At 36.6% G+C, this 23,955-nt stretch overlaps 1 protein-coding gene across 5 annotated transcripts in view; it reads right to left on the bottom strand.

Annotated features, from left to right (window-relative positions):
- The window catches only part of slc6a9 (solute carrier family 6 member 9), a 101,704-nt gene that overhangs the window by 53,471 nt on the left and 24,278 nt on the right, over positions 1-23,955 (bottom strand). The window lies entirely within an intron of this gene.

The raw sequence follows: 23,955 nt of genomic DNA, 5'->3' as shown, positions 1-23,955 counted from the left end.
TCCAGCTGAGCTTAAACTACATCTGGCTTGCCTGTCTGTCTGACACTTTAGGCACACATAGCATCACATAAAGATGGGCATCTCTTTACATGTAACTACACAAAGTTCTTACGCAACAAGAATTATTCTGCATAAACGTCTGGCTCCATCAAAGCCTGGCGGTTAGCACACAAGCTTCAGACATGCTGAATGATGTTGATCAAGTGAGAGATGCAAGTTTGAATATGGCTTGAGTCATGCCCCAATCCCACACCCTCTTTTCCTTCCCAGTAATTTCCTGTTCTCTTTCTTCTGACTTTAGAACTTCATCTTAGTCAGACTTAAGTCTGCCTTCATAAACAAATTTCTGATATTGACCTGAAGATCAAGTCAAAGTATGAATAAAAAATCTACAAAATTCCATGGTTTCTTAAATTCCATAGGATGATGTTAGTGATACAGAAATTAAGCACTTTACCTTTCATACTAACAATCATTAATCAGCAGTTTTGCTCCTCCCTTCGCAAAAACTGACTGAATGACAGTTTCAGCAACAACAGGCAACTGGTTGAGACCTTGTTTATGTATTAGTGACACCTAACCTCCAACACACACACATACACACAGCTCCGGGCAGTTCCTTGTGTCTGAGCCACGAGCCTGGCTGTAAGAGAATCTGACACAGGCGGTCATTAGCGACTCCTCAGGAGCCCCGGCCAAGCCCTATTAGTCAAGCAGCAGTACGGATCCTCACCTCCCATCACAAAAACACTTGCTTCTAATGAGGATATGAACACTCCACTATTTGCACTACCCCATATCAATAGCATAACAGTGAGTGATAAGAACAAAAGAAGAGCACTGGCCTTGAAACAGAATCAAAACAAGACTCATTAGAAAGATCCTAAACAAGTGTTCAAGCTCTCATTAAATAATTTAATCTTCATGATAAAAAAAAAAAAACTGTTTTATTCACACAAACCTAATTACAACTATATCCATTAGCTTTTTCTCTCTTCAATTCATTTGTTTAGCTAGAGTGTTTGTGATTTGTGTCTGTGGGGAGGGGCAGGTTTTGCCTATATTGTGGGGGACCAAATAAAGTAAAACCTGAAATCACCTACATTGTGGGACCAGCCAACAGGAAAACAGCTTAATAAACACACTTTAATTAAAATCTATGGTTAGGTTTGGAGGTAGGGGACAGAAATTAAAATGAGCTCAAAACAAAAACAACAAAAAATCCCTACATCATAGATAATCAAATGTAGAGTACATTGGGGATAAGGGCAAGGTGAAAAGCACTTTTGATTTTATTTTCTCCCAAAACACTAAATAGCCACACACACACAAAAAAAAAAAAAATCACTATATATAAAAATAGTGTAACTATGCACAGCAAAATATTCCTGATTCATGAGGTCGTCGCATACAATGTCTAAAGGTTGATTTTGAGGTAATTTGAGCTAACATTTAATAACTTTTAAAATGTTGCAAATTAGCTAATGCAAATCCCTAAAATTATATCATTTATTTTGACAAAATACTCTTTTGTTATTTTCAGTTTTGTTCAAGGTAACTCAATCAAAAGGGGAATAAACATGTTTTGAAGAATGTCCATAGTGGGCTCACATTGACTGATCCAATCACAATGGAGATTCATTTCTTAACAGAATACTATGAAATGCAAACTCTTGCACAATTTTTGTGATTTAAATTAACAGAAAATGATATACCCTTTTCTGAAATGGTTATTTGGAATAAGTATTAGTGCCTGACCGATATATCGGTCAATACTTTAGAATTGGTGTCATAGCGTAGTTTGTGCAGCAGAGCGTGCTCCGACTCCACTGTTTACAGAGCTCAGTGTTGCCAACTTAGTGACTTAGTGACTACCTTCCGTAGAAGAAAGTCGCCAGTACTGCCCCGCGAGCGTGTGGTCTTGCTTTCCTGCCCGGACTCGTAGGTACACCTGAGCAGGCGAGAAGGAGCAGCACAATCAGTTGACTGCACGGCAGCTGACATAGACATGAATGAGCTGTGAATGTGCAAACAGCGTTGTCAAGGACCAATCATGAATCTGTAATGTTTTTTGTTTTTTGTAAAAATGCACATAGTGGTTTGTTATGGCTGAGCGCTGTGTGAGAGAAAAGATAAGTTTCTGTCGCTTCTAATATATTGATAGATATAGGGAATTAATAGGGTATTACAGTATGTATGGTAAGCACAGAGAAGCAAACATATGTAAAGGGTGGACACTATGCAAAATTCAAATGAGACGCGATGACGTCATCTAGTGACATTTAGTGACTTTTCGAGAAGGCTTTAGCTACTTTCCATTGAAACTAGACAGCACTGACAGAGCTGACTCTGAGCTGACGTAGCTCTGCAGACAGGGCGGAGTTAAACGGTGCGGATTTGAGCGAACTCTTCTCATTAAATTGCTAACTAGTTTGCGAAATACATACTGGAAAGTTAATAAAAAATGTCCCCATCATTTTATATAACTAATATAACATTAACCCTGTCCCTGACAACCATGTCACTCATGTTTATCACATCTGTTTGCTGTTAGCCAGCTATAGTTTGTCAATGCAGTCAGTAATGTAGCAAATTGAAAGGTAAACATCAGAGCGTCTTTTTGCAGCTCAGCAGACAACGGGGCGGTGGTGGATTGTGTCTGAGTGTTGATTTCATGTTTTGCTGTTGCCTAGTTGGTGAGACACAATGCTGGAAAGTAAATAAAGTCCATCTTTTACTCTCCGTGATGACGAGCTTATAGCTAACTAGCTAATCACATAGCTACTTTCATTGTTGTCAGCTGAGTGGAAGCTAATGTGTACACATGTATTCACCAAACTGTTTTGTTTAGGATTGACAGTTTTGTATCCCCTTCAACCAAACAATTCCAGTCATTGCATTTACAAAATGTAATATTTGGAAGTCTGGTTTTCCAGACATTAAAACAGGATACGTAACAAAAGTAGATTTAATAAATAGTATATTTTCCATGTGTAAATAATAATATATAGGAACTGTATCTAAAATAATTGAGGGGTGATACATACTAATACAACAGACTGGAAAAATAGACATTTATTCATTTTAATATCCTATATATATTTTTTTGAATGTGTTAAAACTTGACACCGGGTGACGCACCCTACAAATGGCATCGTTAGAACGGTTTCATGCTGAAGAGCCGCTTAAAAATTTTTTCTTTCTCTCTCGTAAATGTAAATGAGTGTAAATGCCAACATCATCATATGTCGAAATGATTGATGCCTGTCAACCAAAACATGAACTCATTGATGTCATTGAGTGAGTCTGCTTTTTTATTCCATCAGTTACTCCTGGTCGGAGGCTGATGTATATATTTAGTTTATACGTAGGTTTATGTTCTACCTAAGTTCAATGGTGCAATGCGCAAATATTTATTATAGCGTAAATTGTGACTTAGTGCCCATTTACGCCACAACTAGGCTAAGTTGTAACGTACGTATAGCTGGTGCAACCGGCCCCAGATGTTTATTTCACTATTTATTTTATTTTAGTTTATAATTTATTTAAATGGTCAGCATCTGACTGATACTAAACAGTACTGATGTTTATTTAGCTATTTATTTTATTTGTATTTATTCATTATTTTAATGGTCAGCATTTCACTGATACTAAACAGTAATACTGATGTATATTTAGCTATTTATTTTATTTTTATTTATTCTTTATTTTAATGGTCAGCATTTGACTGATACTAAACAGTAATACTGATGTTTATTTAGCTATTTATTTTATTTTTATTTATTAATTATTTTAATGGTCAGCATTTAACTGATGCTAAACAGTAATACTGATGTTTATTTAGCTATTTTTTATTTGTTCTTTATTTTAATGGTATTCAATTGACTGATACTAAACATACAGTACTGATTTTTATTTAGCTATTTATTGTATTATTTATTTATTTATTTTCTCAGTGTTCATTTCTAGAATTTGTTGACAATGTATTATAATAATAATAATGTCAAATGTTCTTTGATTGAGTACCTTTGCATAGTCATATCGGTGCAAAATCGGTGCACAATCCACATAGAAAAGGTCTGTTTTCATTCCAGCTCAAAAATTAGCTATATCAGTCACCATATCGGTAATCGGTGAATTTTCCCTCTCTAAAATTGGTATCGGTCTCAAAAATCCCATATCAGTCGGGCTCTAATAAGCATTATCTTAATTTGTTACTCAAAATGCATCTTGCTGTCTCAAAAGTATTTGCTAAAGTTGACAAATTTTGTCCTATAACTATTGTATTTATATCTACACTATGTAAGGGATAAATATACAGTCAGCCGGTTGTTATCGCAAAATAAACTTTGCGGGGTGGTCAGCGGAGAGGTCTTGTATCACCCTGAAGGGTTTTATTTTGCGATAACCAGCTGACTGTACATTATCCTGCTTATTACACAGCTATTAACCAAACAATTAAATAAATGGACTTAAAATATTGATTTGTGTTGAAATTATGTAATTAAGTGAGAAGCAATCCCTGAACAAATGAGCAATCTGACTGCTCATTATACAGCTTATTACTAGCCAAAAAAATAAATAAATGTACATTAAACATTTATTTGTGTTGAAATTATTTTATAAGCTTACTTGTAGAGATCGCACAGTGATCTGAGAAGTAGGAAGGATGACTCGCAATACCCGGATGACCGAGAAAGATATAGCTGCAGCCAGAGCTCCAAAAAGCAGCGGGAGCTCTAAACTGTCGGCAAAGTTATAGGGAGCCATGTTTAAGGGCCAATCACGACCAGTGAAAGTTATACAGTGGTTGAAGAGTGGGGAGGGAGTGCGTGCAAATTACGCATTTATTGTGCATCAAACTTTAAAAATTGTGTTATTGAACACCAAAATAAAAATGAAACCCTTTGTAAAATATCACAAAATACCCCAAATAACAAATACAAAACTTTTTGCATTGGTTTTAAATTTATTTCTGTTATTGGACTATACTGCCAATCTTATACGTCACTAACATTTACACGTCAAGGACTTAAATATTCCAGATGTCAGATTCTGTATATATTGTGAAACTCCAATATTCAGGACTACATTTTACTAAACAGCTGGACAATAATTAAATAGTTCACTTCTACCTTTGCTGGAAGCTTTTCAATTGTCAGATTCTTTGATTTTTTTTGCGAGTTATGATGTATCCAGCCGCACTGAGTACATGTCCAGAATGCACAGTTCATCACATCAATGAAATTGCAAAAAAGTATTTGAGGTGTTATTTGATTCTTTTAACAAAGACGGGATTATGAGGATAATTAATTTTTTTTTAATTCAGACATTGTTGATGAAAATATAATGAGAAATAAACAACACTGCAAGATATTACCTATGTACTGACAATGTTTTAGAAGAAAAAGCTTTTTAAATAAAACCTTATTCAAATGATCCAGTCTTAATATTCTAAGGATTTTTGTCATCTAAGCTGCCAGTCAAGAGATGAAAGCGCCGATCCCCGGTAAACTTAAGCGCTTTTTTAATCCTCTATTTTCAAATGCATCCTATATACAGTTGAAGTCAGAAGTTTACATACACCTTAGCCAAATACATTTAAACTCAGTTTTTCACAATTTCTGACATTTAATCGTAGAAAACATTCCCTGTCTTAGGTCAGTTAGGATCACTACTTTATTTTAAGAATGTGAAATGTCAGAATAATAGTAGAGAGAATGATTTATTTCAGCTTTTATTACTTTCATCACATTCCCAGTGGGTCAGAAGTTTACATACACTTTGTTAGCATTTGGTAGCATTGCCTTTAAATTGGGTCAAACTTTTTGGGTAGCCTTCCACAAGCTTCTCACAATACGTTGCTGGAATTTTGGCTCATTCCACCAGACAGAACTGGTGTAACGAAGTCAGGTTTGTAGGCCTCATTGCTCGCACACGCTTTTTCAGTTCTGCCCAAAAAATTTATATCGGACTGAAATCAGGGCTTTGTGATGGCCAGTCCAATACCTTGACTTTGTTGTCCTTAAGCCATTTTGCCACAACTTTGGAGGTATGCTTGGGTCATTGTCCATTTGGAAGTCCCATTTGCGACCAAAATTTAACTTCCTGACTGATGTCTTGAGATGTTACTTCAATATATCCACATAATTTTCCTTACTCATGATGCCATCTATTTTGCGAAGTGCACCAGTCCCTCTTGCAGCAAAGCACCCCCACAACATGATGCTGCCACCCCCATGCTTCACGGTTGGGATGGTGTTCTTCGGCTTGCAAGCCTCACCCTTTTTCCTTCAAACATAACGATGGTCATTATGGCCAATCAGTTCAATTTTTGTTTAATCAGACCAGAGGACATTTCTCCAAAAAGTAAGATATTTGTCCCCATGTGCACTTGTAGTCTGTTTCTTTTCTTTCTTTCTTTTTTTTTTTTTTTTTTGTGGTTTTGGAGGAGTGGCTTCCTCCTTGCTGAGCAGCCCTTCAGGTTATGTCGATATAGGACTCGCTTTACTGTGGATATAGATACTTGTCTACCTGTTTCCTACCTTCACAAGGTTCTTTGCTGTTGTTCTGGGATTGATTTTCACTTTTCGCACCAAAATACATTAATCTCTAGGAGACAGAATGTGTCTCCTTCCTGAGCGGTATGATGGCTGCGTGGTCCCATGGTGTTTATACTTGCGTACTATTGTTTGTACAGATGAACGTGGTACCTTCAGGCGTTTGAAAATTGCTCCCAAGGATGAACCAGAATGTGTCTCCTTCCTGAGTGGTATGATGGCTGCGTGGTCCCATGGTGTTTATACTTGCGTACTATTGTTTGTACAGATGAATGTGGTACCTTCAGGCATTTGAAAATTGCTCCCAAGGATGAACCAGACTTGTGGAAGTCCACAATTTTTTTTCTGAGGTCTTGGCTGATTTCTTTAGATTTTCCCAAATGCAAAGAAGCACTGAGTTTGAAGGTAGGCCTTAAAATACATCCACAGGTACACCTCCAATTCAGTACACCTCCTATCAGAAACGAATTGGCTAATTACCTAAAGGCTTGACATAATTTTCTGGAATTTTCCAAGTAGATGTCCTAAACGACTTACCAAAACTATAGTTTGCTAATATGAAATCTGTGGAGTAGTTAAAAGATGAGTTTTAATTACTTCAACCTAAGTGTATGTAAACTTCTGAATGTATATATCAGAATCAGAATCAGCTTTATTGCCAAGTATGCTTACACATACAAGGAATTTGTCTTGGTGACAGGAGCTTCCAGTGTACAACAATACAAAAACAATACAAAAACAGCAGCAAGACACAGATAATAATAAAAAATAAAAAATAGTTATACACATACGTACATACACACACATACATACATACACACATACACATATGTAGTGCAATCTAATACAAATCTGATGTGTACAATGCAAATACAAATCTGTTATGTACAGTGCAAATTGTATTTATATATATATATATATATATATATATATATATATATATATATATATATATATATATATATATATATTAAAAAAAATGTTTTACTAAGTTACGTTTGTTACTTAGAGATATATATATACACACATATATGAGATAAACAAGCCATCAACAGCATAAATATTGCAACTTACATCTTCAATGACGCGAACACACAATGGAGCTTGAACAGCTGAACTTGTAGAGAAAGTATTGTGAGGATTGCCCCGGTAAACCAAAGCACTTTTTAATAACCTATTTTCAAATGCGTCTTATATATAAAGCCTATATAATGACCTTAATCAGCTATATCAATAACATTAATATAATATTATAACTTAAATCTGTGAATCAATGCAGGCAGCGAATGCACAATGGAGCTTGAGTTCTAGATACAGTGCATAAATGGGTGCAAGCCCTTTCTTTCATGTTGTTTGTTGACATGTTATCACAAATAAACTCTCCTGTGCATGAGTTTGTGAAGGAATTTAGAGATTGTAACTTCAGTCGGGGCCAAATAGATGTGTAGTTGTTACACCTAGTCGCAGTGTGCATTTGGTTTGAGTTGTCAAGAATCAAGAAGTCTCTAAAAATCTGAAAATAAATAACATCCCTATGATAAAGAATCCACAACACAGTTTCTATGGATACTTATTAAAAGACATTATTTCAGGAATTTATTTCAAGTTTCCTTAAGGTCTTTAATGTAACTTGATATGTTTATGTCACATGCATAACCAGGGCAGTTGTCACAGTCTTGCTAGCAGCCCTGCCTACATCTATAACTACATGGGATGATGTCTTAATCCTCGGATGTGCGTTTGTTACTTAGAAATATCAGACTGCTAGATGACGCCATTGACCAATTAGAATTGAGTATTCTAGAGACCCATGTATTAAATCACTATAACTCCCCGGGGAGCTTTTACCCAAAGTGTGGGGGCCTTTTATTAATAATGTGCGTGGTAAACATTTGTAATATTCGGATAACCATTAGAGTTCACAAATGGTTATTCGGATATTGGTCGGGACTCTGTACTTGGTAATAAAGAATGTTCATTGCAATGGATATGTATCAAATATTACTCAGATTAGCAGGGAATAAAGTGCACAGTGAGCTATGAGCCTAAATAGCACAATGCATAGATCTTCAAATGACAAAAATCGCTCACATTAAAGTCAAACACAAATAATCAAACGGTCACTGCCTGTAACATAGCTAGTATTCTAAACCAACGGAACACAGCAAACCTGTTAGGTGCTCTGCCTGGGTAGGTTCACATTTCCGTGAGGCAGTGAATACTTGTATTGTCATGTGCGTGGAGTTACACTGACATTTATTACTCTCTTCTGGCTTTGATTTTTAAATGGTTTAGCATTGAACTTGTGGAACTGTTATATGTAGGAAAAAAATGTGCCGGTCCTGCGAGAGATGCTGGAAAAAACAGTGAGATACGGCACAATGGTCAAAGACGTCCAACCAGTGCGTTTACATAGAAAAAAAATTAATAAACAGCGCAGACGCATGCAAAAACACATGAACAGCACCTAACTTGCCCTGTACTTGAAAGAATGAACCGAACTCGGCCCAAAACCTGATGATTTGTCGGGCACTGTCGGACTCGAGTTGAGTTGCTGACCTCTATTGCATGTGTAGAATAACTGAATAGTGATTTTCGGTATTAGAATACAGGCACGTCTAACAGTTAACCGAAAAACTATTTCTGTACACAAAAATGCCCCCTCGCCACATTTTTTTTTTCATATATTTTAATCAAAGCAACTTTCCCTCATTATTTATTTTCACAGAAATGATGTTGCTCCATGATTTTTCAATAAAATGAAAGTTTTTTTTTTTTTTTTAAATTGATACATTTTGCAACCCAAAAAAAATTAATTAAAAAATAAATTTTCTTTAAGGGGTGCCTTTAGCCCACTTCGAACCAATGTGTGTTTACTTGATGGACAAAATTGTACATTGTTACCTACCCCATTGTACCGTATAAGTGTTTATTTCCCCCCCATTATTATTTTCATTATTATATTTAGGGGTAGGGTTTGGGTTAGTCTTTAGTAATTATAATTAACTATCTGTAAATTCAAATAAGTCTTTTGTGCCCATTTTGATAGCGCAGATAATTTGCATTTGTGCAATTCAATCACGGGGAGTTCACACACAACTACAAGATCAAGAAGAATGCAGATTATTGAATAAACTGTCAAAAAACTGGGTGATTGCATCAAAGCATATCATTTTATTATGACTGTTTATTATATTTTATTACACTATAGCAATGTAAATTACTGAAAAAATGACATTCTATAACAACTGTAATTGTTTAGCTAAATTGGAAAAAAAACCCTATGCTTGCATTCACATCAACTTTCCATTTAGCACATGCACTTCACTCAAAGCAATTCACAGTACAGTAACTAATAATCCTTCTGTAATATCAAAGGGTTAAGTGAAGAAAGAGCAGGATTTTGAGCTTAAACTGCAGTTACTGGGTCACCCTTACATAGGAAAGAACTTGCAACCTGTGAGTCAGCAAACCCAATCCTTAACCATTAGTCTACTACAACGCCATCCATTTTGCAATCTGTCTTTAAAATGTGTTCTGACATAACTACATAGTATTAACCCAAAAATAAAGAAAAAAAATCACAACAATAAACTTAATTACATTGAAGAAAATGAGTGTGACTTCAACACAGAGATACGAGGGTCATGTGGAGCTCACAACAAAGGTTAATGTGGAATCCTCTATGGTGTAACCTTAAAATGGGAAAGTAACACAAGTGGTTTCCAGATTCACCAGAGAGTTTCTGTAAGTGTGGTTTCCAGCAAGAACCCTTAAGCAGGTGTTTCCCATTCAGTGCACGTTCATTCTATTGACAAGCCGAACAAGAGAGCCTCAGTGAGGGCTAAAATACTACTGCTGACTAAAAACGTCACTTTTTCAAACTTAGTGCCGGCTTTGATGAGCCGTCTCCTTCCGGAGCTCTCTTTTGCCCCATTTACAATCTGGAGTGGTATGTTCAACACACAAAAACAACCCTAAGCAAAGACACACACAAAATAGAGGACTGCTGTTTTAGCCAATCAGCTCACATGATGTTTACCCCCTGCACATGACAACAGGACAGCTGAAAGACTGAAGGGTGTACATGCCACAGTCTGTTAATAACTAAAATGGGAAAAATAATACTTGGGCTGTCCCTGTGATCTAATTTAGCTTTAAGAAGAACCTGAGACTTACATAATATACTCTGCTAAAATGTTTTGTCAGGAAACTTAATAAAAGTGCTTTATGTGGAACATCTAAATTTACTGGATTTATTCAAGTCAAAAATAATATCTAATATGACTGAATCCACTTTACTTTAAAAGGTCAGATCAGGTAGAAAATGCTTCACAAGGTAACAACTACACATTTTCAGTTTTTACAGTATATACTGCAAACTAAAGGTCCCTTCTTAAAGGGATAGTTAACCCAAAAATGAAAATTCTCTTATTTACTCACCCTCATGCCATCCCAGATGTGTATGACTTTCTTCCCTCTGCTGAACACAAATTAAGATTTTTAGAAGAGTATTTCAGCTCTGTAGGTCCATACAATGCAAGTGAATGGTGACCAAACCTTTCAAGATCCAAAAAAAAAAAAAAAAAAAAAATCATATAAAGGCAGCATAAAAGTGATCCATCTGACTCCAGCTGTCAGATATGTCTTCTAAAGTGATTTAGTGGGTGTTGGTGAGAATCAATATTTAAGTCCTTTTTTACTATAAATCTCCACTTTCACATTCTGAAAGTAAAAGTGTAAATTTATAGTAAAAAGGATTTAAATATTGATCTGTTTCTCACCCAAATTATTGCACCACTTCAGAAGACAAATATTTGACCACTGGGGTCATATGGATTACTTTTATGCTGCCTTTATGTGATTTTTTTTTTAAGCTTGAAAGGTCTGGCCACCATTCACTTGCATTGTATGGACCTACAGAGCTGAGATATTTTTCTAAAAATCTTTGTTTGTGTTCAGCAGAAGAAAGAAAGTCATACACATCTGGGATGGCATTAATGAGAGTAAATGATGAGAGAATTTTCTTTTTTGGGTGAACTATCCCTTTAATAACATCTCATCTGATATCATCTACTGTACATAACGTGATCAGTTACACAACTTTGGTGATGGCCTTGAGTGATTTTCTTTTTAGACATGAGATGCTCTTCTATGAAATGAATTCAAAATAGAAATAGAGAACTAAACAGACTTGCAACTAGTAACTTGCAACTAGCATCATGACTGCATATACTTTGTATATTTTACTAATTTAATTTGTTATAGTTGAATTAATAATTTAGCATATCACAAGTGAACTATTAATGTAAGATACAAAATAACAATTTTAAAAATCAAATCTCTCAAATTTCTCAATAGTTTTACTTTTCTACATCAGCTGACTGTGATATGACTTTGTACTGAAATGTACCAAAAAGTAGAACCTAAGCTTACAAAAAGGGAAGCTGAGCATCTAAATATGATGTTCAAGAGCTAACATTAGTCCTCCGACACAGAGAGAAAACTCACAAATCTGACAGAGGCCCCCAACTGATCAATTAAAAACCTTCACCAGTTCTATGATCCCATTGAATCACTCTGAATTCATATTCATGTCTATCATTACAAATCAACTTAATAAGCTCTCACTTTGAATTATGCTACAACAGTGATCCCAGTGCTGCCGAAACAGCAATAGTTTTTGCTTGGAACTTCTCGTAAGGAAATCCCTACTTTGCACAGCAGGAAGCAACACCATGAATCTTAATCTAAACCTAGTTCAGGCCAGAAACTGCAGGGAAGTCAGTGAAAAGTCTGGCACGACCATTAAGCGGGCAACACAGAGACATATTTATGGACCTCTGCTTGAAAACAACTTCCTGCCCCATTCCTTTTGTGTGCGTACAGGGCAAAGAGAGTGTGTGACACCCCCCTGGTTCAGTGGCTTTCGGAACACTGTAGAGCAATTTCCAATGCTTGGTTTAACCTGAAGCTTCCATGATTATCCCCCCACTCTTTCACCCCCCTTGCCATAATTTGGCTGGAAGGGCCCCAGCTGCTAATTCTTTATAAATAGTGTGTAGCTCAGATCTCCTCCGGGGAGAATGGGGCTCAGAGGAATGGCTTGGGCACAAATCAGGCTGGAAAAAGCACACAACATACACATTTTGACAAACATATGGGACCATCACTGAGAATGAAACTGAGGTACATGTGACTTTGACTTGCCTCACGTGGATTCAACAATCAGCCAATTAGAAAAGTGACAACAGGCTATAAAGCTGCGGTTCAGGTCGAGAAAAAGTTTGTTTTTGTTTCTTTTGTTAAACATATGCTCACCACAAATATCTTAATCAAAATTATATGAGCTAAAAAAGGGTACAAAGGCATTTTTACTGGTTATCACTTCACAACATCAGAATTTAACCAGTTGCCAGTTGGGGGGGTTCTGTCAGCACACAAAGAAATTTAGTATAAAGCACCAGAAGAGGCTCTCTGACATTCGAGTGAGGCTTCCTGTTAAGAGTACATGAGAGGCACATAGTGAGCACAGTTTCCTTTTACAGAGAACATTAGAGGGCATTCAATTTTTTAACAACTGCACAGATTTCATATTAGCAAACTATAGTTTTGGCAAGTTGTATAGGACATCTACTTTGTGCATGGCACAAGTAATTTTTCCAGTAATTGTTTACAGACAGATTGTTTCACTTTTAATTGCCTATATCACAATTCCAGTGGGTCAGAAGTTTACATACACTAAGTTAAATGTGCCTTTAAGCAGCTTTGAAAATGATGTCAAGCCTTTAGGCAATTAGCTTCTGATAGGCTAATTGGCTAATTGGAGTTGTACCTGTGGATGTATTTTAAGGCCTACCTTCAAACTCAGTGCCTCTTTGCTTGACGTCATGGGAAAATCAAAAGAAATAAGCCAATACCTCATTAAAAAAAAGAATTGTGGACCTCCACAAGTCTAGTTCATCCTTGGGAGCAATTCCCAAACATTTGAAGGTACCACGTTCATCTGTACAAGCAATAGTACGCAAGTATAAACACTATGGGACCACGCAGCCATCATACCGCTCAGGAAGGAGATGCATTCTGTCTCCTAGAGATGAACGTAGATTGGTGTGAAAAGTGAAAATTAATCCCAGAACAACAGCAAAGGACCTTGGGAAGATGCTGGAGGAAACAGGTAGACAAGTATCTATATCCACAGTAAACGAGTCCTGTATTGACATAACCTGAAAGGCTGCTCAGCAAGGAAGAAGCCACTGCTCCAAAACCACCATAAAAAAGCCAGACTACAGTTTGCAAGTGCGCAATGGGACAAAGATCTTACTTTTTGGAGAAATGTCCTCTGGTCTGATGAAACAAAAATTTAACTGTTTGGCCATAATGACCATCGTTACGCTTGGAGGAAAAAGGGTGAAGCTTGCAAGTCAAAGAACACCATCCTACTGTGAAGCATTGGGGTGGCAGCATCATGTTGTGGGGGTGCTTTGCTGCAAGAGGGACTAGTGCACTTCACAAAATAGATGGCATCATGAGGAAGGAAAATTATGTGGATATCTTGAAGCAACATCTCAAGACATCAGTCAGAAAGTTAAAGCTTGGTCGCAAATGGGTCTTCCAAATGGACAATGACCCCAAGCATACCTCCAAAGTTATGATGGCTAATGGCAAAATGGCTTAAAGACAACAAAGTCAAGGTATTGGAGTGGCCATCACAAAGCCCTGACCTCAATCCAATAGAAAATTTGTGGGTAGAACTAAAAAAGCGTGTGCGAGCAAGGAGGCCTACAAACCTGACTCGGTTACACCAATTCTGTCTGCAGGAATGGGCCAAAATTCCAGCAACTTATTGTGAAAGGCTTGTGGAAGGCTACCCAAAACGTTTGACCCAATTAAACAATTAAGGGGAATGCTACCAAATACTAACAAAGTGTATGTAAACTTCTGACCCACTGGGAATGTGATGAATGAAATAAAAGCTGAAATATTATTCTGACATTTCACATTCTTAAAATATAGTGATCCATATATATATACATATATATATATATATACACACACACACACACACACTACCGGTCAAAAGTTTTGAAACACTTGACTGAAATGTTTCTCATGATCTTAAAAATCTTTTGATCTGAAGGCGTATGTTTAAATGTTTGAAATTAGTTTTGTAGACAAAAATATAATTGTGCCACCATATTAATTTATTTCATTATAAAACTAAAATTTAATTTAAAAAAATAAAGTTTTTGAAATTGATGACTTGGACCAAATAATTAAGAAAAGCAGCCAATAAGTGCCCAACATAGATGGGAACTCCTTTAATACTGTTTAAAAAGCATCCCAGGGTGATACCTCAAGAAGTTGGTTGAGAAAATGTCAAGAGTACATGTCTGCAAATTCTAAGCAAAGGGTGACTACTTTGAAGATGCTAAAATATAAAATATAACAGTTTTTATTTATTTTGGATTTCGTTTAGTCACAACATAATTCCCATAGTTCCATTTATGTTATTCCATAGTTTTGATGACTTCACTATTATTCTAAAATGTGAAGAAAAAAAATTATAATAAAGAATGAGTAAGTGTTTCAACATTTTTGACTGGTAGTGTGTGTGTGTATGTATATGTATATATATATATATATATATATATATATATATATATATATATATATATATATATATATATATATACACACACACACACACACAGTTGAAGTCAGAAGTTTACATACACCTTAGCAAAATACATTTAAACTCAGTTTTTCACAATTCCTGACATTTAATCGTAGAAAACATTCCCTGTCTTAGGTCAGTTAGGATCACTATTTTAAGAATGTAAAATATCAGAATAATAGTAGAGAGAATGATTTATTTCAGCTTTTATAGCTTTCATCACATTCCCAGTGGGTCAGAAGTTTACATACACTTTGTTAGTATTTGGTAGCATTGCCTTTAAATTGTTTAACTTGGGTCAAACATTTTGGGTAGTCTTCCACATGCTTCTCACAATAAGTTGCTGGAATTTTGGCCCATTCCTCCAGACAGAACTGGTGTAACAGAGTCAGGTTTGTAGGCTTCCTTGCTCGCAAATGCTTTTTCAGTTCTGCCCACAAATTTTCTATCGGATTGAGGTCAGGGCTTACTGATGGCCACTCCAATACCTTGACTTTGTTGTCCTTAAGCCATTTTGGTACTGTTTTTACAGATGAATGTGGTACCTTCAGGCATTTGGAAATTGCTCCCAAGGATGAACCAGACTTGTGGAGGTCCACAATTTTTTTCTGAGGTCTTGGCTGATTTCTTATGATTTTCCCATGATATCAAGCAAAGAGGCACTGAGTTTGAAGGTAGGCCTTAAAATATATCCATAGGTACACCTCCAATTGACATAATGACATAATTTTCTGGAATTTTCCAAGCTGTTTAAAGGCACAGTTAACTTATTGTATGTAACCTTCTGACCCACTGGAATTATGATATAGTCAATTAAAAGTGAAACAATCTCTCTGTAAACAATTGTTGGAAAAATTACTTGTGTCATGCACAAAGTAGATGTCCTAAATGACTTGTCGAAGCTTTAGTTTGCAAAAATAAAACCTGTGGAGTGGTTAAAAAATTGGTTTTAATGACTTCAACCAAAGTGTATGTAAACTTCTGACTTCAACTGTATTTATTTATTAATATATAATGCATATATATATATATATATATATATATATATATAAATACACACAGCTGTGCTCAAAAATTTGCATACCCTGGCAGAAATTGTAAAATTTTGGCACTGATTTTGAAAATATGACTGATGTCTTTTATTTAAGGATAGTGATCACATGAAGCCTATTATCACATTGTGATTTTAAAAAGGATCCAAATAACTATGATAACAGAAATCACCCAAATGGCCCTAATCAAATGTTTACATACCCTTGAATGTTTGGCCTTGTTACAGACACACAAGGTGACACAGGTTTAAATGGCAATTAAAGGTTAATTTCCCACACCTGTGGCATTTTAAATTGCAATTAGTGTCTGTGTATAAATAGTCAATGAGTTTGTTAGCTCTCATGTGGATGCACTGAGCAGGCTAGATACTGAGCCATGGGGATATCCCACTTTGGAGAATAAAAGTACCAATTTCTTTCCATAAGAGCAAAATCTGTACATTATTCCAAACTTTTGGCTGCCAGTATGTGTGTGTATGTGTGTCTTTTATTCTCCAAAGTGGCATTCAACTGATCACAATGTATAGTCAGGACATTAATAACGTGAAAATGTACTATTACAATTTGAAAAAAAATTTCAATCTTAAACTACTTCAAAGAGTTCTCATCAAAAAATACTCCACGTGCAGCAATGAAGGTTTTGCAGATCCTTGGCATTCTAGCTGTCAGTTTGTCCAGATACTCAGATGACATTTCACCCCATGCTTCCTGTTGCACTTGCCATAGATGTGGCTGTCTTGTCAGGCACACACCTTACAGACTAGCTGATCCCACAAAGGCTCAATGGGTTTAAGATCCATAACACTCTTTTCCAATTATCTGTTGTCCAATGTCTGTGTTTCTTTGCCCACTCTAAAATTTTCTTTTTGTTTTCTGTTTCAAAAGTGGCTTTTTCTTTGCAATTCCTCCCAACTGGTGTTGAGCGGGTAGAATTCAATGAAGGTGTCAGCTGAGGACATGTGAGTCGTCTATTTCTCAAACTAGAGTCTCTGATGTACTTATCCTCTTGTTTAGTTGTACATCTGGCCTTCTACATATCTTTCTTTCCTTGTTAGAGTCAGTTGTCCTTTGCCTTTGAAGACTGTAGTGTACAATTTTGTATGAAATCTTCAGTTTTTTGGCAATTTCAAGCATTGTATAGCCTTCATTCCTCAAAATAATGATAGACTGACGAGTTTCTAGGAAAGCTGTTTCTTTTTTTCTTTTTTTTTTGCCATTTTTGACCAAATATTGACCTTAAGACATGCCAGTCTATTGCATACTGTGGCAACTCAAAAACAAAGACAATGTTAAGCTTCATTTAACTAACCAAATAGCTTTCAACTGTGTTTGATATAATGGCAATTGATTTTCTAGTACCAAATTAGCAATTTAGCATGATTACTCAAGGACAAGGTGTTGGAGTGATGGCTGCTGGAAATGGGGGCTGTCTAGATTTGATCAAAAATTACTTTTTTCAAATAGTGATGGTGCTGTTTTTTACATCAGTAATGTTCTAACTATACTTTGTGATCAGTTGAATGCCACTTTGGTGAATTAAAGTACCAATATCCTTCTGAAACAGCAAAATCTGTACATTATTTTGGCCGCCAGTGTATATAAACTCAGCAAAAAAAAGAAACGTCTCTTTTTCAGGACACTGTATTTTAATATATAATTTTGTAAAAATCCAAATAACTTTACAGATCTTTATTGTAAAGGGTTTAAACAAAGATTTTCATGCTTGTTCAATGAACCATAAACAATTAATGAACATGCACCTGTGGAACGGTCGTTAAGACACTAACAGCTTACAGACGGTAGGCAATTAAGGTCACAGTTATAAAAACTTAGGACACTAGAGAGACCTTTCTACTGACTCTGAAAAACACCAAAAGAAAGATGCCCAGGGTCCCTTCTCATCTGCGTGAACTTGCCTTAGGCATGCTGCATGGAGGCATGAGGACTGCAGATGTGGCCAGGGCAATAAATTGCAATGTCCGTACTGTGAGATGCCTAAGACAGTGCAACAGGGAGACAGGAAGGACGGCTGATCGTCCTCGCAGTGGCAGACCATGTGTAACAACACCTGCACAGGATCGGTACATCCGAATATCACAGGTACAGGATGGCAACAACAACTGCCTAAGTAACACCAGGAATGCACAATCCCTCCATCAGTGCTCAGACTGTCCGCAATAGGCTGAGAGAGGCTGGACTGAGGGCTTGTAGGCCTGTTGTAAGGCAGGTCCTTACCAGACATCACCGGCAACAACGTCACCTATGGGCACAAACCCACCTTCGCTGGACCAGACAGGACTGGCAAAAAGTGCTCTTCACTGACGAGTCGCGGTTTTGTCTCACCAGGGGTGATGGTCGGACTCGCTGAGTCACTTGTCTGTGAAACTTCTTAGTTGTTGAATCTTTTTATGTTCATACAAATTTTTACACATGTTAAGTTTGATGAAAATAAAAGCAGTTGAAAGTGAGAGGACCTTTCTTTTTTTTTTGCTGAGTTATATATATATATATATATATATATATATAAATAACATAAATAAATAATCGGCAACAGGTTGTTGAAAATTTTGTCTGCTAAAATTGGTCTATGCCTTCCAAACATCCAAACTGCCCCCAGGAGCTAAAGCCGGAACTTCAGTCGTGCACATGAGCAATGGGAAAAGAAAAAGTAATATGACCGGATGCATTACATTAATGGGAAATGAGGGGTAAAATGTAGGGATGTCCTGATACCGATACTGGTATCGGAATTGCGTCCGATACCAAGCTCACGTACTCGTACCTGTGCTCATGATCATTAAAAGCTCAGATACCAAAAACTGATACCATCTGATGTACAAATTCCATTACATAAAAATTCAGCACACAAATTAAAATCACGTTATATCCTATTGAGATTTTTTTTTTACCTCAAAAGCTGCAATTTAATGAGAAAAATATATAGTTTGCATGTGTGGCGCGCTTCAAATGTGAGCACTTGTGAACGTGTGGAGACAGTGTTGGGCCGACGCCGGCTGCACGTACCTTTTAAAGCTCCACCTTGGCTAATAAATGGAAAATACCATCATGAGCATCGTGCACTCTGTTTGTAGCAGATGACAGTGAACAGAGCGCATATTCATGTTGTAGAGTACATACTTATTTAATTAAATAGCAGCCTTTGCGGTCACACAGAGACCAGCTTTTCCGGAATGAAAAGCTGCCATCATAACACAGAAAAACTTCAAAATAAAAGCTAAATTTAAATGAAAAAAGTTATGACAGAAATAAATCACTACTGTAAAGTTATGTAATATTCACTGTACTACTACTACTACTAATAATAATAACAATAAATCAATAGTAATTGTATTATATTTAAGCAATATCTCACATCTGTTATGCTTGGTTATGCAGCACTTTATTTGACAATATATAACTCCAATGCTGGTTTTTTGGACTGTGCTGTGAGGTTTGTATAGCACTTCTTTCGATAAAAATAATATAACATTATGTTGAACATATTTTCATTTGATTAAAATTGTAATTAATTCATTTACTTACTCATCATTTTGATGATAAAATTCTAATAAACTGTTGATATGGAGTTAAAAATCGGTATCGGCGAGTACCATAAAATGAAGTATCAGTACTTATACTCGTTCTCATAAAAAATGGTATCGAAACATCCCTAGTAAAATGTGCTTATGTGTCCTAAAAATAATGTCACAAATTGCAAAAATTCTTATAGGCCCTTAATGTAGTCTTTGTTTTCTTTATGCAAAACATGTTAAATATTACAAAAACCCTTAACCAAACAGAACTGAAACCAAAATGGAGTTATTTAACATACTTCTTTGCAAATGTAGAAACTTGCAAGCCGGAGATCAAGAGGTTTGTGATGTCAAAGGCAAAGCACATGCGATTTTTAGGGCATGAACATGGCGCTTGTCCAGAATTTGCCACAACAGGACCAAATTTGTGTGGAATTATGTTGGAAAAGAACATTTTTAAACACTGAATACTATAATACTGTAAACATTCTGAGTCCTATGTCAAAGGCTGATTTGAGTTTAAAATTGTGTCTTCTTCTGGATTTCCTGGCACTTAATTTTATACATGAACTGGCAAACACAAAGGCAAGGGTTGTGTTGCTGTGATCTTTCAACATGGAAAGCTTCAAAATGATAAATAATAGGTCAAGGGGCTGTTTCTGTGGAGAAACCCTGAGAACAGCGGACCCCCCCTCATCCCATGCCTTTTACTCCTATTCACTACACCACGGGGGGAGCAGGTCGGGTTCAAGCGCAACAAATTACCTAAGTATGGGCTGAAAGGGCTTTAAAAGACTTCAATTCAACCGTTAAAAATAATATTAATAGAAAAAGAAGGATGAGAAGATTTAGGAAGCCAGGTGGGTGGAACACAATGCTAAACTGCAGTCCATAATTTTAGCTAGCAAGGAGAGAAAGTGTCTCTTTCTTGGTCTGTATTTTTGTTTAGCCTGGGTAGAATAGGGGTACCTCTAAATATAAAGGCAAGAGGAAGAAACATAGAAAAACGAAATTTTCAGCCTGAGTGGTTACTTCTAATGAAATCTAAAGGCTGAGACTCAATGGGCCCTTTTGGCGGAGGGGAGTGTTTTTTAAAGGAATCGCAGCAGTGGACGTGTTTGGCATTTGGTGGCCCTTGTCCTCCAATTGTGTGTACTCCATGGTGGCTGCCTTCTCTGTGGGCTCGGTACGCTACACAGACAGTCTAGGGCTCAACACAGACAGAAATCATGTTTGACCCCTTTGCGCAACCACATCTGTTCCCATGCCCCTGAAGGCACTATGCTTGCACGGCTACAAAGTTGTGAACGCAGCAGCTAATGTGAGTGAATGACAGCTCAATGTGTTCCTTACATAAGGCTGAAAGTGCTGCTGACCTAGGCATGGCCTTGAAGTTAATGCTTATCACCACCTAATAGTGAGACTGTACGGACCAGACATTAATAAAACTAAATCAAAACAAACGCTTTTCATGCGTGACTGAAATATACAGATTGAAATTGTTTGTGTGGTTTGTAAGTTGCTGCCTTATTTCAAATCAGTCACTTGTGAGGTTCCGGATGGAATATTACCTCAGAAACTAGCCACCTATGTAGACAGCTGCCACTGAGGTAGCTCATTAGCATTTTGGAAAGAGTCTTAGCCATCTTGCATACCAGTATTTTATGAATGTAATTTACCATTGATCATTTTGGTTTAATGCTCATTAATTGATCAGGCTTAGAAGTGTCAGAAAGCAGACCCTAGTGCCAAAGTGATGTGACGTAAAGCAAAAGTTCATCCCCGTTAACAGTGCCTCTGCTGCTGCTTCTTATTGTCAGACAGCTCAAGCATTAATCCTTCTCATGCCATTTTACTCTGTTCTAAGCATGTTTTGGGTTACTGCAGCTCTCACAGTCTCTACTGTCACCATGGCACTGTCAATATTAAGAAGGTGACAATGGGCTTAACACTGTTGATATCTCATTGTCAACACGTCAGAATTTTCTTAAAGCTCAGCAGCAGACAAAGAGACAAAGAGGAATTAAAACTATTCAAAGCTTTGGCACAAGCTTGCATGCTTTTATGCCATTTGACAGTATGCACATCCATCTGTTCCAGTACATTTACCCCATGAATGCAGTTCCGGGTCAGTTTGACCTGTTGAAACTTTTAACACAGATTAACATCAACTTAACTTAAATTTTTTGGTCTGAAACTTCATGACATTCTCTATGAAGGAGGTAATCTGGATATGACAAAGTTCAAATTATTAATTTCATGTATATATAAAGGATGCTATAAAAATAGTAACGAAGTTGTTGTTATGGGTCAATTTGACCCGGTTCATATAATGACTTTCGAGAAAGCTGTATTATACCAGAAATCTTGTATTTTAAAATTGTAATGCAGTGTCAAAACATTATCAAAATTGCCCCAGAGCCTAGAACTGTTTGAAAACATTAGAAACCAATATCATTATGATATATTGACCATGATGCGAACAAATGTGTGTGTTTGTGTGTGTGTGTGTGGGGGGGGGGGTTTGGGTGTGTTGATCCACACACCCCCAATAATGTTTGAAACAAGAGGCATACCCATTACAACCACTAGAACCAACCAAAAGAAAAGGGTGGAGATGGACGTCAGAGGTTTATTTGCTATAGAACCCCTGCAACAGGTTTTGCCTTGGGGGTGGGAGGGGGTTGACCCACACACACACGCCCAAAACTGAACCCACCCACCCAGACACACGTGCACACCACATGCGCACACACATGCATAGTCATTATTAGTATTATTAGCTCAATATAAAAACAATGGAAGTCAATGGAAACAAATGGGGAAAATGGGAACAAGTGGGTGTGTGTGTTTCAAGCGAAAGCTGACCCACACCTAACCACCCATACACACTCGATCACTCACTCACTCACAAATACACACTCTACAAAATCATATTCCAATGTAAATTTAGAGCATTTACTTATTAAATTAGTCAATTTTACATTTGTAAAATAAATTTAACAAAGTTGTACTTAATAAAATAAAATAAAACATATTGTAAAACCAGAAGTTTGAATTTTACCATAAATATGATGGAAACATGAAATGATATACAGTATGAATTCCATCAATTCCATCCAAGTTGCCCATTCACAAAAATATATACATGTTTACACATACACTAACTACTGGACACAGTACAAGGCTACAAGTGCAGGATGCAGTACAACAAGAACAAGTTCAAGAACAGGACAGTTGTTTTGAACATGGAGGTACCCACAATGGCTTTATGTTTGAAACAAGAGGCATACCCATTACAACCACTAGAACCAATCACGTGAGGGGAGGAAAAGGGTGGAGATGGACGTCAGAGGTTTATTTGCTATAGGACCCCTGCAAAAGGTTTTGCCTAAGGTTTCATCAGCTTTACAAAAAATATAGACTTTCATATCCAATCCACAAGCATTTTTTTGGGATCAAATTTAGGTGGGATAATTTAAATAGCACTAGAACACCTATGAAATATTCAAATTCTCTGTTTCAAAAAGGCTCCAAATAAATGACCAAAATTTTCACAGATTGTTTCTGTCATAAACCTAATTTCATGTTGTCTCTATTTAATCTGGTGTCATGGCTTTTAAGAAAGAAAACACTGAGATATGGAGAGGCAGTTTAAGCAGTAAAACACTATGTCTGTAGAATGGGTTGTTACAGCATGGCTCAGAACCAGAAACTCGCTATCAACTTTAAAGTCACAAAAGAGACTACAGCATCACTCTCCCCAAACAAAGACAAACAGTGCAGCCAAGCACCTGCTCCACACAAACCCCTGACACTTCACACAATACACCCTGCATGAAATCTAAATCTGATTTATTTAGTGACTGTAAAAATAACAATTAATACATTTATTTATTACATTCATTGAATTAATTGTACTTATTTACATGCCAATTCCCCTTTTAAAACAATATCAACAAGCATTACATATATCCCAAACCGCTAGCCTTGCACCACTTTCAATTCTCCCAGCACGCAACTGCAAACATCCCATCAAACACTTGCGATCAGTTCACACTTTCGATCAGGTTAACAAACATAGCCGTCGGGGCTCAGAAACACAGCATTTGAGCCTCTCAATTTCTCACTCA

The sequence above is a fragment of the Myxocyprinus asiaticus genome, chromosome 6 (assembly GCF_019703515.2).
Source record: "Myxocyprinus asiaticus isolate MX2 ecotype Aquarium Trade chromosome 6, UBuf_Myxa_2, whole genome shotgun sequence".
NCBI classification, from domain to species: Eukaryota; Metazoa; Chordata; class Actinopteri; order Cypriniformes; family Catostomidae; genus Myxocyprinus; species Myxocyprinus asiaticus.
The sequence above is the reverse complement of the archived record's forward strand: the minus strand, read 5'-3'. Positions and strand labels throughout refer to the sequence as shown.